The 13340-nt window shown below is 35.7% G+C and overlaps 1 pseudogene; it reads left to right on the top strand.

Annotated features, from left to right (window-relative positions):
• The first annotated feature begins 11251 nt into the window (after positions 1-11251).
• On the top strand, positions 11252-12471 carry LOC111440387 (annotated as a pseudogene).
• Positions 12472-13340: the final 869 nt, after the last annotated feature.

Below are 13340 nucleotides of genomic sequence, written 5' to 3'. Positions count from 1 at the left end.
CATGATATAATACGATGTATTACATGAATGATAAGGAGTAAAAAGTTTTGACATGATACACATCCCCAGACATGTTTTAAAGACTTTGCTATAAAATTATATGATATGAAGGAAAATGGAGGGGTTGTCTTACATGATTTAACTAATGTAAAAAAGTTGGGATCTCATGCTTGTATGCCACATGCATTGAGATATTTTTTCCTTAGGATTAGTATGAACGTGTAATTTTGAAAAGAAAAATGATCGTCAGTTTAACAAGATGCTACAATGGCTGCTACTCCTTTTGGTTGTCCGACAATAGCACTAGAGATGCTAACCAACAAGTACGAGGCCCAGAAAGTGTGCAAACCCCCTTGTGGGTCCATATTTGCACGTATGGGGCATGTGCAGAGTAGTAAATACGCAACCTATGGCCCAGTTAGGATAGTCACCTATGGGAATACGGATTTAAAATGATAGGTCTGATGACCAAGTTAAGATATTCACCTAAGAGAATACGATTTTAAAATGATAGGTCCAATTCATGTTTCATGTCTTTGCCTTCCTTAACCCCAATAGTTGGGTCACTTGCTGAGTATTTCTTAAAATACTTAAGTCACATCTACTTCTATATTTCGGGTAAAGGCAAGACACTCATGCACGTTTGACAGCAGCATCACAATTCAAAGACCATGACACATGCATAGGGTGGTCATATTTAATTTCGTAGATTTTAGGTCAGTATAGGGCATTGTTGTTTTATTCTTACCTATGAATATTTTAATTATTCTTAAACAAGTCAATGATATTGTTTTATGAAGACATTTTAAATGAATATTTCTATCCAAGATGTTACGTCATGCATGTGTTAGCGACTTTAAGTTATTTGAAAACTAGGGTCATTTAAGACATGATTTTATAAGAGTTTGTGCACACATATTGTCGAGTATAATATTTGAGGAATAAATGGGGATTGTCTTGCATGATTTATTTAAAATGAAAAATTATAAGGACCTAATGCATAATTGTATGTTCACATGCATCGGGATACTTACCCTTCAATATGAGTATGAATGAGTACACTATGAGATGAAAATGATAATCATGTTCATTATGGTGCTACGATGTTCACTATTCCCTCTATGTTTCTGGCAACAACAGTATAGTTGCTAGCCCGACCGGCAGCACAGGAGGTGTGCGAGTGGTGGGCCCATACTCGCACGTGTGGGTCGTGTTTATTTACATTTCACATTGGTTATTTCATTATTTTGTTTTAAATCTTTTAACAAAACGTGTAAGTTGATGACATCATTTTATAAATAATTTTAAATGAATGTTTCCAAATAGAAAGTTTGTGTCATGCATATGGTAGCGACTCTATTTCAGTAGGAAATTCGAGCCATTATAGTTGGTATCAAAGCTCTAGGTTATAGATTCTATAGACTAGCATATGAGGTAAGCTTAACAAGTTCCATGGTCCCACCGCCGATACTCTGTCACCGTCACGTACGTTATGTATAAGACAACAAAAAAATTAAGGTAAATGTCACCGATTAAATATATTGTTACTACTGGGTCATTGTCTGGTGTAATTCCTGATTGAATGTGTCACCATTGATTGTACCACTGTTGACTGAGTTCTATATTTGTCATGATATTATTGAAAAATGATTTAAACCAAAAAGCAATAGTCTTAAGAATAAATATATGGTAGTTTTAGAATCATGGCACCTAGAGCCGCGAAAGAGGATGTGGAGGAAGGGGACAACCTCCTGTTAAAGGACGGGTAGAGGTAGAGAGAACCTAGCTTGTGAAGGATATGTAATTCAACTATTGCAGCTACACCACCCTTAGCAGCACTGAAGGCTAGAATAGACCCCAAGACTAACCTAATGTAGGAATCATTCGAAGTCATGATGAAAATGGTGGTGGCTACGCAACAAACCAACAGTCGTAGTCCACGCGAGAAGCGAGGTACTTATGGAATTTTAAGCAGTATGATTCATGTACCTTTAGTGGGACCTCAGGAGACCAAAGAAAGGCACAATTGTGGTTAACACAATGGAGACGATCTTCTTGTTAATGGAATATTTGGATGATCAAAAGGTGTAACGCATGTCGTTAATGCTGAAAAATGACTCAAAGCTATGGTGGATGGATAGCTAAGAGTTTTTCAGCCCAAATGGAAGTTGATACCATGGTCTCAATTTAAAAAGGTATATTTGACGGAGTATTACCCAAAGGTAGCCCAACATCGAAGCAATAGGAGTTCACCCAGCTAACACAAGGTTGATGCCCCATTGACACCTATGCAAGAGTATTTATGAGGTTGAAACAGTTTATGCTGAAGTTGGTGGATACAAAATTGAAGATAGCTGAGAGGTCCATTCTGGGCTTGGACGCAAAGATTGGTGTACTGTGGAGGTCATAGATCCAACCACTTATGTTGTCACCCTAAGCGTAGCTAAGGCTATGGAGGAACCTCAAATTGAGGAACGTTGAGAGTTAGCAGTTACTATAGGACAGAAACGATGGTATTTATTGAGGGAGCTAAATTGTCTACCACTGTCATGTAGACAACAACAAACAATAGATATTGCACGGACCAAGAGAGGGCAAGAGGAAATGAGAAACCACAATGCCATGCATGTGGACAGCAGTATTGAGGTAGGTGTATGGTCAAATCCAAAGCTTGTTCTAAGTGTGGCCAGGAAGGCAATCTTGCTAAGAATTTCATTAGAAGGAGAACGGAAAACTCGGTTAACCCGCTAAGGGACTTAGGTGGTATAGAGAAACTCATGCAGACTTGCTCTCAGGCAAGAGCATCTGCTTCGACCAGTAGAGAAATCAAGAAATCTGATACAGTGGTGATAGGTACTTTATCTATCCTAAGACACTATACTTTCACTTTATTTGATTCAGGCTCTATACATTCGTTTATATTTGTACGGTTTGTTACTCAAGCAGCTGGATTAGAACCCTTATTGCACGTATTGACTACCAGTACCCAAGTGGGGGAAGCCCTAGTTGATAAGAGTAGAGTAAAACGTTGACAAGTAATAGCTGCAGGATAGACCTTAGACGTAGACTCGATAGTTGTTAGCATGACAAATTTCGACATAATACTAGGAATGAATTAGTTGGTTGAGAACTATGCTACCATAGATTGTCATAAAAGGGAAGTGGTATTCTCACCACCATCTGGATCTAACTTTAAATTCAAGAGCACCTGCACTGGAATTGCCCCTAAGGTGGTCTCAATGATAAAAGTCATGAAATTGATCCAACAAGGAGGTTGGGCCATATTGGCTAGTGGCGTTGATACCAAAGAGTAAGAGAAGACCTTGAATGTGGTACCAACCGTGAATGAATTCTAGGATGTTTTTCTAATTAACACACAAAATAACCGAAATGACAGTTAAATTAATCTAATTAACACAAAAACTAATCCAAGATTTATTACTACACAAATCAAACAAATAAAATCAACGCATTTAACACATTAGAACTTCAAAAAATCCATTGGAACTTGGAATGAGATAATAGAAAGTTTTCTTCATCTTTGGATCATGAGATTTGACAATAAAACTTAAAAAGTCTCTCTTTTAAGAAAGGCGAGGATAGAGAAGATCATAGAATAGGGCGGGGATGGGGACGGAGAATATAATTGTCGTGATAGGTTTTTTTTCCTTTATTTGTAATATAATATGATTAAAAACAACTCTCTTGTTTGATCCCATACGTTGGAAGGTTGAAAATCTTATAAAAACTTCAATATTTTGATTTAGATCATAGTACTTAAGAAGCCATTGCATAATTTGAATTATGTCCTCAACATAAACTAGATCAAAGTCTTTCATCTTACAAAAGTATAAGAGTGTTCAGATTCTAGATTATGTCACCCGCCAAAGAGGTTGATTAAAGAATGAATTATTATTTGTTTATATTGTTTACTTTTGCATTAGTCATTATCAACGACACGATCACTATAGGTTAGGTTTAGTCCAATTCAAACTCTCATCTAAATATAAAATATTTTTAACTTCGATGCAACCACTTCTTATATATAATAGACCTTATTAATTATTACATGTATGGTATATGTTTAGATAAATAAGGTTAAAAAATTGAGGAGATTTAAATTGTACACTTGGTTGGCCTTGGCCTGACATTCTATTCTATTTTTAAGATTGGGTTGACTTGAGCGGTGATAAAAAATCTAGACCTATGTTTATTGAAAGATTGGATTAGAAGCCTTTGATAACATAGTAGATCTCCACGACACCCAAGAATGACCAAGGTAGCTATCTAAGCTAGGAGTAGCATAAAAGCTAACGCTACGTTATATTCAGACCCTCAAAACCCTTTCCACTTCGATTTTAGTACTATTGAGATAGGCATATGTTAGTTAGGGTAGTTTGAGCTTCTGCTTTGTTGAATGGTGAGTGATCTCTTAAATATGGCCACTATGTTGTTAACCCATTCCTTGGAGGGAAGCGAGACCACGTCAGATAGCCCTGTACCTTGCCAGTGCACAAAGATCGCATCCCCCAAACATAGGTGATTCTATGGTCCTAAGGAATGAACCAACCAAGCTCCCTTTGAGCATGTTCAGACTAGAAATTACCGTATTGTCTCATCATAATTTTATGAGGTCGTGCCTCAACCAAGGTCAATAAAACTCACTGCATAAGCAAATTAAGCTACCATGGTCAAAGAACAGAATGATGGTACAAATAAGAAAGAAAATGTAGCATCTAGGTCGTTAGCCGTTGGTATAGTGTCAACATAGCTTCAACTTCCTTTTTCACTCTAGTACGAGTACAATCGAGCCAAACCTAGGCCAACTAGAGTTGTATGAACTATAGTTTATTTGGATTATCTTGCACAATAGGTCCGTTTAGAAAGGGAACATAGGATTATAAGGGATCACTCCCCTAACTTTGGGCGACTAGATTGCCTTGTGGGTAGGGTTCGCCAAATAACCTCTCATGGATGATGAGAGCACGCTGGTACTTACCATGCTATCCTAACTAGAGAGAGTTTTACAATGTGACACCTCAACCAAGAATATCAGTTACATGGTACTTAGGCAGAGCAAGCTAGCTAAGTCTAAGAATAGGAAAGTAGTTCACCCTAGAGATAAAATTTGCCTCCTAAATGATCTGCGATGTCAGAAATTGGTGAACCACCCCCTCTGTATCCATAATGGATCCAAGAGCAGCTAAAGTACCAAAATGCTCAAATAGCACCAGAGAAAAGGCTTAAACTTCCTAAAGCCTAGAGAAAAGTTTGTGAATATTTACTAGGTTAAGGATGCGACGGATATAAGTAGGTTGTTTATTGAGTATATTTTTAAACGGACTACTTTTCCTTTCTTTTTCAAGAATTCACATGTTGTTGGTCAAGGTTGAGAAGCATTTGAGAACTCTACAGTCATAGAATGTGTCATTCTAAAGCGTCAATCTATTTTTACATTTTTTAGTCTTTTGTATTTTGATTTATAATTATATCCCAAACTCATTTCCCCTTTGTAATATTTTTAACAACACAATCTTGCTTTAATTTTGCATATAATATTTGTGTTGTCGACTTTATTTCGATTTAAAGTTTATCAAATTTTCATCTTTTTATTTTATTTTTCATCTTTTTATTTTATTTTACTTTTATGTTGGTTGTGACTTTTTAGTCACAGTTCAAAATTTAAAACCTCAAAATTTTGGTCATGATACATGATACAAATGTTTGCATGATAAACACTTTGGTGACATTATCACGGTTCTATTGAGTACATATCCTTTGTTTGCAAATCATGAAAATATTTAAGGTGAGTAACAACTATACTGTGTTATTGTTACACATATCCTTGAAAATTTTATGACAAGACTTTTAAACAAGTTCTAGTAAAAATAGTTGGATTTTAAAATCTTTACAAAAATGGTAAAATTATTTTGTTGGGATCTATGACACTAATTTTAAATCAAACAACAAAATCTTAGATTAAAAAAAATTCTACAAAGTCAAAATGAAAAGCTAAACAAAGTAACATACTTGACTAAAATGAGTGGAAGCGGACTGGAATGAATTGACTCGACCATCATAACTAATGTCATCACTTTTCTAGTAGACACTTGCCTTCACTAAAAAAAAATTTGATTTATAAAAATTACCAAAAAATTGACTTCATTTTCGAGTTGAAAGTAAAAACTTGTTCAATGACGGGTGATACCTAAAATATTGATGCACCCAAATTCTATAGTAAATTTTATGAGGTGGTTCTCAAAATATTAGGGTTGGTTGGGTGGTTTTGTTACGGGCTTTGGCTTCCAAATTCATTCAAACACGACTTCCCGAGTTTGTAGTTGTCTAGGGTTAAAGGGTCTCACACTCCTATCGTTCCTCATGTTGCCATTGAACGCAACATTTTGAAGATCCCCTATCTAAACCTAACCCAGTCACTATGAAAATACACCCAAGACTTAATTCAAACGCTACTGCTTATCATTCATAGAATAAGTTCACACAATCAATTAGCAGGAGTTTATGAAGAGTTTATCTACGTTTAACTATGCATGCAGTCACACAAACCCAAGGGGGCAATAACATCCATCAAGCATCCAAAGCGCAAGGACACAAATATCCCGTCTGCCAACATAGCATGATTAAATATAAGTAGTATAACATTTTAGATAAGCATATAGAAATCCAAATTTGCAATTCCATCCCGTAGTAGGTCCAGCACATGTAAATTAACTTCCTAAGTACAAGGTATTTTGGATCTAGCAACTTAGAAGGAAGATTCTCTAGCATGCATGCATCACCAAGCGCACTCTACAAGTATTACTTTCTAATTCCGTGTGGTTACTTACTGTTTTGTCGTGTACTTTTTCGAGCTCAATTTCTAGACGTAGAGGTGTCAAAAAAATTATTTATTCCTTCTGTAGGCACCTAATTTATAGTAAAATACGATTAGCACTGAAACCGGGACAAAAAACTAACAGTCGGGAATCAAACACCAAAAATTAGGGTTTCCCACACACCCCCATGCACACCCTTCACGTGCATGGTGCACGTAAGTAGAGATGCCCCTAGAGCACTGGTAGACATAAACTTACCCTTTGATTTTTGTGGGTGTGACACGTGGCGTGTAGGGGTTGGTAGTAGATGTCGAGTTGGATAGCGAGTCATCAGGTCACTTCAAGAGCATGTAGGTTAATTTTGGGATGATAGTTTAGGTAGCAAGCGAGTGACGTGTGTCAGCATTTGGCATTGAGCGCATTTCTTCATTGCATGGCGGACACGTGTCCTTATTAAAAGAGTTCAAATTTCTGGAAAAATCTAGTTACTTACAAAGTAAGCGCTTCTCGATTTCGACTTCTAATATGATTTTTCGTCAAGTTGCAACACGAAATTTGCAAGAATCCGCAAATATGTTAATTTAGTTGAGTATTAAGAACCAAATAAATAAATAAAACATTAGATCTAGGGTGGAATCCCAAAACAAAAGAACCATAGATTTAACTCGTGTTCTAGCTCGTTTTTCGATACAATCGAACGATCAAACAAGCCAGACCGCAACTCCGTGGTTCTCTGAGTAATTTCGGAGAGAAATATTTGGGCAATCGGTGCTCCAAGTGCGGGATTGAACATTTTCCTCTCTTCTAATTCTTCTGTTCTTTCTCCTTCCCCCCTTCTTCTTTTCATTTCATTGCATTGCACGTATGTTCAATCCCCCCTCAAAGTGGTTGTGGGGGCAACTGTACCTTTTTTTTTAGTTGACTTTGACTCGAATTTTCAATTTGATTAACATTTTTTTCTAAGCTCCTTCACGAACATCTTTCCCTTCTGCCCCAGTTTGAAAATCACACTCTAAGACCTCCAAAAAAGAAGAAGAAACAAATTACGACTAGGGCGAGGGTATTAGTTGTAATATCAAATCATACTAGAAGACCTTACATTTTCTCCCCCATGAACATAGTTTGAATCATCTTCTTCTCATGGGTAGATGTGTTGGTTGATTTTGTTTGATTCTTCTTTCAATTTCTTAAAATGGTTTTCATTTTTGTAACAAAATTTTAAATTTCAAGTAAAAATCGTAAAACAATAGCAAAAACAGGTTTTCTAAGTTTATTTATGTGATTGTCCAAACTTAAAATTTTGAAAATATGTGTAGATAGTCGGTAATCAAATAGAAACGAATGGCCATATCCATCGGTACCCCATTAACATTTTGACTCTGGCCAGTGTGGCATAGTTGATAGTCTAGTAACGAATGTGCTTGTACTTGGAGTCGCTGAAAGTGGCGCTGGCAGAGTCGACGAGGCTAGACTTGAAACAGATCAATAACTGGTTCATCAACCAAAGAAAGCACCCTTGAAAACCATCAGAGGATATGCAGTTCGTGGTGATGGATGTTGCTCATCCACACTACAATTTGAACCATGTCATCTGCAATCCATTCTCTATGGACTGTTCGTCCACTCTTTTCTTATGAGATGTCATTTTAACGTTGCGTTGTTCATGTTCATTTCACTTTTGTTTTAAACCTTTTCCTTTTACACATTGAACTTAAACCCTTAAGTTCTTTTTTCTTAATTCTTAGTTTAGGCTCTTTGTATTGTATGTATGGATGCTTACTCTTATCTTTTAACATTGTTTAAAGTCCAAATGATAGGAATGTCAAACTCGATTAAAAGATTAGAACTTAACTTAGTAAAAGAAGTTATTAACCTAGCAATTTTAGGATAATTATTTAGTAGTCACCGGAATAAGTTCATTAAATTGTTAGTCTTTTGATTAGTAGAATTGATAGTATGGGCTGACTTATTGAGAAAGTTTATGAAATTTGTTAGTGTTTTCCATGTAAATACTCATACTCATGAAATGTAGGTTCTTTTTCACGTCAACAAATAGAATTGAAAAGCTAAGTGATTAAGGGTTCTTTGTTTCAAGAAATCTCTATTCTCAAGTAGTCCATTTTGCTTATTTTATTTGTTTCAACATATTTCGATCGTGAGTCATATCCAAATGACCTAGAGCAACAATAAATGCTAGTACATAAATCCCAACTATTTTGATTAAGCTATAAAAGGTGAGGATATGACAATGAGATTGTTGGGTATGAACTAAGTAAATTGTTTAGGTTGATATGTATCCTCTGCATACAGTACTTGAAATTTTGCTGCAATGACCTTTTTTGGATTTTAACATTTAGAACATCCAACCCGAACTTAATTTTGTCACTTCTAATCCTCTTCCTCTAAATAATTATTTTATTAATATATTATTTAAAATTAGGATGAATCTCCCATAATATTAATGGAAAGAGAAGAGTTGAGAGACCATAGGCAACAACCCTAAATTTTAATTATTTAATCTATAAGGTCATTACTCTGCTCCTAACCTTACCTTTAATGTGGAATTGCTTTAATGGACACTTTATGATTTTGATATTAATTCATACATCCTTTATTTCTTCGTGGGTAAACAAATACAAGGAAAATAAATGAAAAACAATGTTGAATTAAATACTCTATACTAACCTATACTAATAATGTTAATGAAATTCAACCTATACTAACATTGTAACGTTACAGATCCACTGCTAGCAGATATTGTCCTCTTTGGACTTTCCCTTTCGGGCTTCCCCTTAAGGCTTTAAAACGCGTCTACTAGGGGAAGGTTTCCACACCTTATAAATGGTGGTTTGTTTTCCTTCCCAACCAATGTGGGACATCACAATCAACCCCCCTTCGAGGCCCAGCGTCCTCGCTAGCACTCTTTCCTTCCTCGAATCGATGTGGGACTGCCCCCAAATCCACTCCCATTTGGGGCCCAGCGTCCTTACTGGCACACCGCCTCGTGTCTACCCCTCTTCGAGGAACAGCGAGAAGGCTGACACATTGTCCGGTGTCTGGCTCTGATACCATTTATATCCTAAATTTTACCTAATTAATCTAAGGTCATTACTATACTTTAAATGCGGAATTTACCATAAATGGGCCCTTATCATAAATGCGACATAATGTAACGGATCAGATAAAAAAATATATATAAAAAATAAAAATTTCACGGTCATTGGTTCTATTTCATAAATGCGACATAGGATTGTATTTCATGCTAGTTCGTCGTTTTGCATGTCAATCACATCATATCAATCATTTTCTATACATATGTCATATCATAACGTTTCCATAATTCCAAACATAACAATTTTTATCGTATACATATCATACCATAACATATCGTATTACAATAAATCATAATATAAACATATCAATTTATCACATATATCGTACCAGAACATATATCATATCATTTTCATATCGTATTACAATACACACACACACACATATATATATATATATATTCGTCATTAACATGTCATATTATAATCGTATCATTTCGTAAACATTTCATAGGCATATTGTTTCCATATGCATATCCTAGTCATATCGTATTCTTAATCTTGTCATAACCTTATTGTCCTTGTACATCTCATAGTCGTATCATTTCATGGACATACCTTAGCATATTGTTTTCCAAACGTACCCTAACCATATAGTTTTATCAATTTATCATAATCATATCATTTTCTATACATAACCGATACCCATCATTTTTTAAATCTTTCATAACCATATCATTTTCTATACATAACCTAATCGTATCGTTATATTAATAATATCTTAGTCATGTCATTACATTACGTTCATCGCATCATTCTCGTATCCTACTCAAACATATCATAACGTAAGAGTTATCATACCATTCACATATTATAATATATACATATCATATCATAGTCATATCGGTTCATAAACAATTCATACATATCATATATATGACATGTGCATAACCACGGGGCACGTGTCAACATCAAATATAACGATGTTGATAATAACATCATTTATTTAGTTGACTTTAGCCGACATTCTATTCTATTTTTAAGATTTGCTTGAATTGCGATGGGACAGAATGGACGGAATTGATTCAAAGTTGTAATGGTAAGAGAAAGATTTCCATTTTTTTTTAATGATGGGAGATCCTGGTGGTGTTAGGACAATGGGCGTGTGAGGAGGAGAGATGGGATTAGTTGATTTTTTTAATTATTTTTTTCACGGGTTTTACACCATAGGCATGAAGGGACTATTTTACGTGGAAACACTCTTTAACATAATTAATAACATAATGTCATGGACTTATACATTTGCATTAAGAGTGTTAAAACAAAAACAACCAAAAAATCTTCAATGTGAAATATAAAAAAAAAATGTCGTCGACTTATACTTTGTGCAATCAACATCCGAACGATTTTCGCATCCACGTCTCGTCTTTCCTTGACTCCTACAACCAGCTCGACCCCATCGCCATCATTGTGATCATCGTCATTTACACCTTGGCTGTAGCCAGCACCAAAGGTCCTCCCGCTTAAACTACATTGCTTCCATTTTCCACGTTGCCATCATCCTCTTCATTGTCATTGCCGGCCTCACCAAGGCCAACCCAAAAAACTTCACTCCCTTTTCCCCCTATGGCCCTCGTGGCATCTTCGTAGCCTCTTCCATTTTGTTCTTTGTATACGTTGGATTCGACGTCGTTTCGACAATGGCTAAGGAAACTAAGAACCCTGCTAAAGATATACCTATTGGTCTTGTTGGGTCAATGGTGATCACCACATTAGCCTATTGCATTCTTGCAGTTACTTTGTGCTTGATGCAGCCGTACCAACAAATTGATGAGGACGCGCCATTTTCAGTGGCTTTTGAGGCTGTTGGATGGGGTTGGGCTAAGTACATTGTGGCTGCTGGTGCTATTAAAGGCATGACCACCGTGTTGTTGGTTAATTCTGTTGGACAGGCACGCTATCTCACGCACATTGCTAGAACCCACATGATCTCACCATGGTTTGCCAAAGTGTATGAAAGGACTGAAACTCCAGTGAATGCAACAGCCACAATGCTCGCTACAACAGCAATAATCGCCTTCTTTACAAGCTTGGGAATCCTCTCGAACCTCCTCTCTATCTCCACCCTCTTCATCTTCATGCTCGTAGCCATTGGCCTGATTGTTCGACGCTACTACGTCAGCGGTGAAACAACACCATCCAACCGAAACAAGCTCATAATTTGCCTGGTTCTACTCCTGGGATCTTCAATAGCAACCACCGTATACTAGGGCTCAAGTAACGGCTGGATCGGCTAGGTGGTATCCAATTCCATATGGTTTCTCTCAACTCTAGCCCTATGGCTCGGTGTCCCACAGGCCAAAAAGCCTCGCGTGTGGGGCGTGCTGCTCGTCCCGTGGCTGCCTTCACTATCGATTGCCATCAACCTTTTCCTTCTTGGCTCCATCCACAAAGCTTCATTTGAAAGGTTTGGAATCTGGACTGAGATTTTGTTGATTTACTTTATCTTTATTGGATTACATGTTTCTTATCACTCCGTCATGGAATCCAAGACTACAGCAGGAGAAGTTAATAGCAGTTTGTGAATGGATCTTTTGAATTTATAATGATTGGCTTAGTGATTTGATCAGGGGATTTGTGGTTTATGTTTGTTATTGTGTTAGCTACCATTCATGTGGGCAAGGATGGCCGGTTTGTTTGTTTATGTTTGAGCTTTCTCTCTAATTTGTTTGTACATGTAAAAATTATAGCTAAACAAACGGTATAATGTATTTTTTATAATGTATTTTTTTTTTTAAGATCTTGATGGTTGACGTTGTTACAAATTTGAAACTTTTTATATTATTTTTGTGTAATTATAATAGATGCTATAAAAAAAATACTAAAAACGGTGAAAATAAAGTATTAATTCTATGGATCAAGATAAATGGTTCACCTTATATAATTATCAACAACATTAATTAATTAGAAAAAATACAAAAATTTATAAGTGTTCAAAGATTGTAGTATCATGTAGTTGAAGCATATTTTATTTTTTAATTTTTGTGTACGTTACTCTTTCATTCACGTACATTGTAATGTTCGAGCTGGGTAGGTTTGTTTGTATATGTTTGAGCTTTCTCTCTAATTTGTTTGTACATGTAAAAATTATAGCTAAACAAACGGTATAATGTATTTTTTATAATGTATTTTTTTTTTTAAGATCTTGATGGTTGACGTTGTTACAAATTTGAAACTTTTTATATTATTTTTGTGTAATTATAATAGATGCTATAAAAAAAATACTAAAAACTGTGAAAATAAAGTATTAATTCTATTGATCAAGATAAATGGTTCACCTTATATAATTATCAACAACATTAATTAATTAGAAAAAATACAAAAATTTATAAGTGTTCAAGATTGTAGTATCATGTAGTTGAAGCATATTTTATTTTTTAATTTTTGTGTACGT

This window comes from Cucurbita moschata, unplaced genomic scaffold (genome assembly GCF_002738365.1).
Source record: "Cucurbita moschata cultivar Rifu unplaced genomic scaffold, Cmos_1.0 Cmo_Scf00198, whole genome shotgun sequence".
In the NCBI taxonomy this organism is placed as follows: Eukaryota; Viridiplantae; Streptophyta; class Magnoliopsida; order Cucurbitales; family Cucurbitaceae; genus Cucurbita; species Cucurbita moschata.
This window is presented reverse-complemented; position numbering and strand designations above follow the sequence as displayed.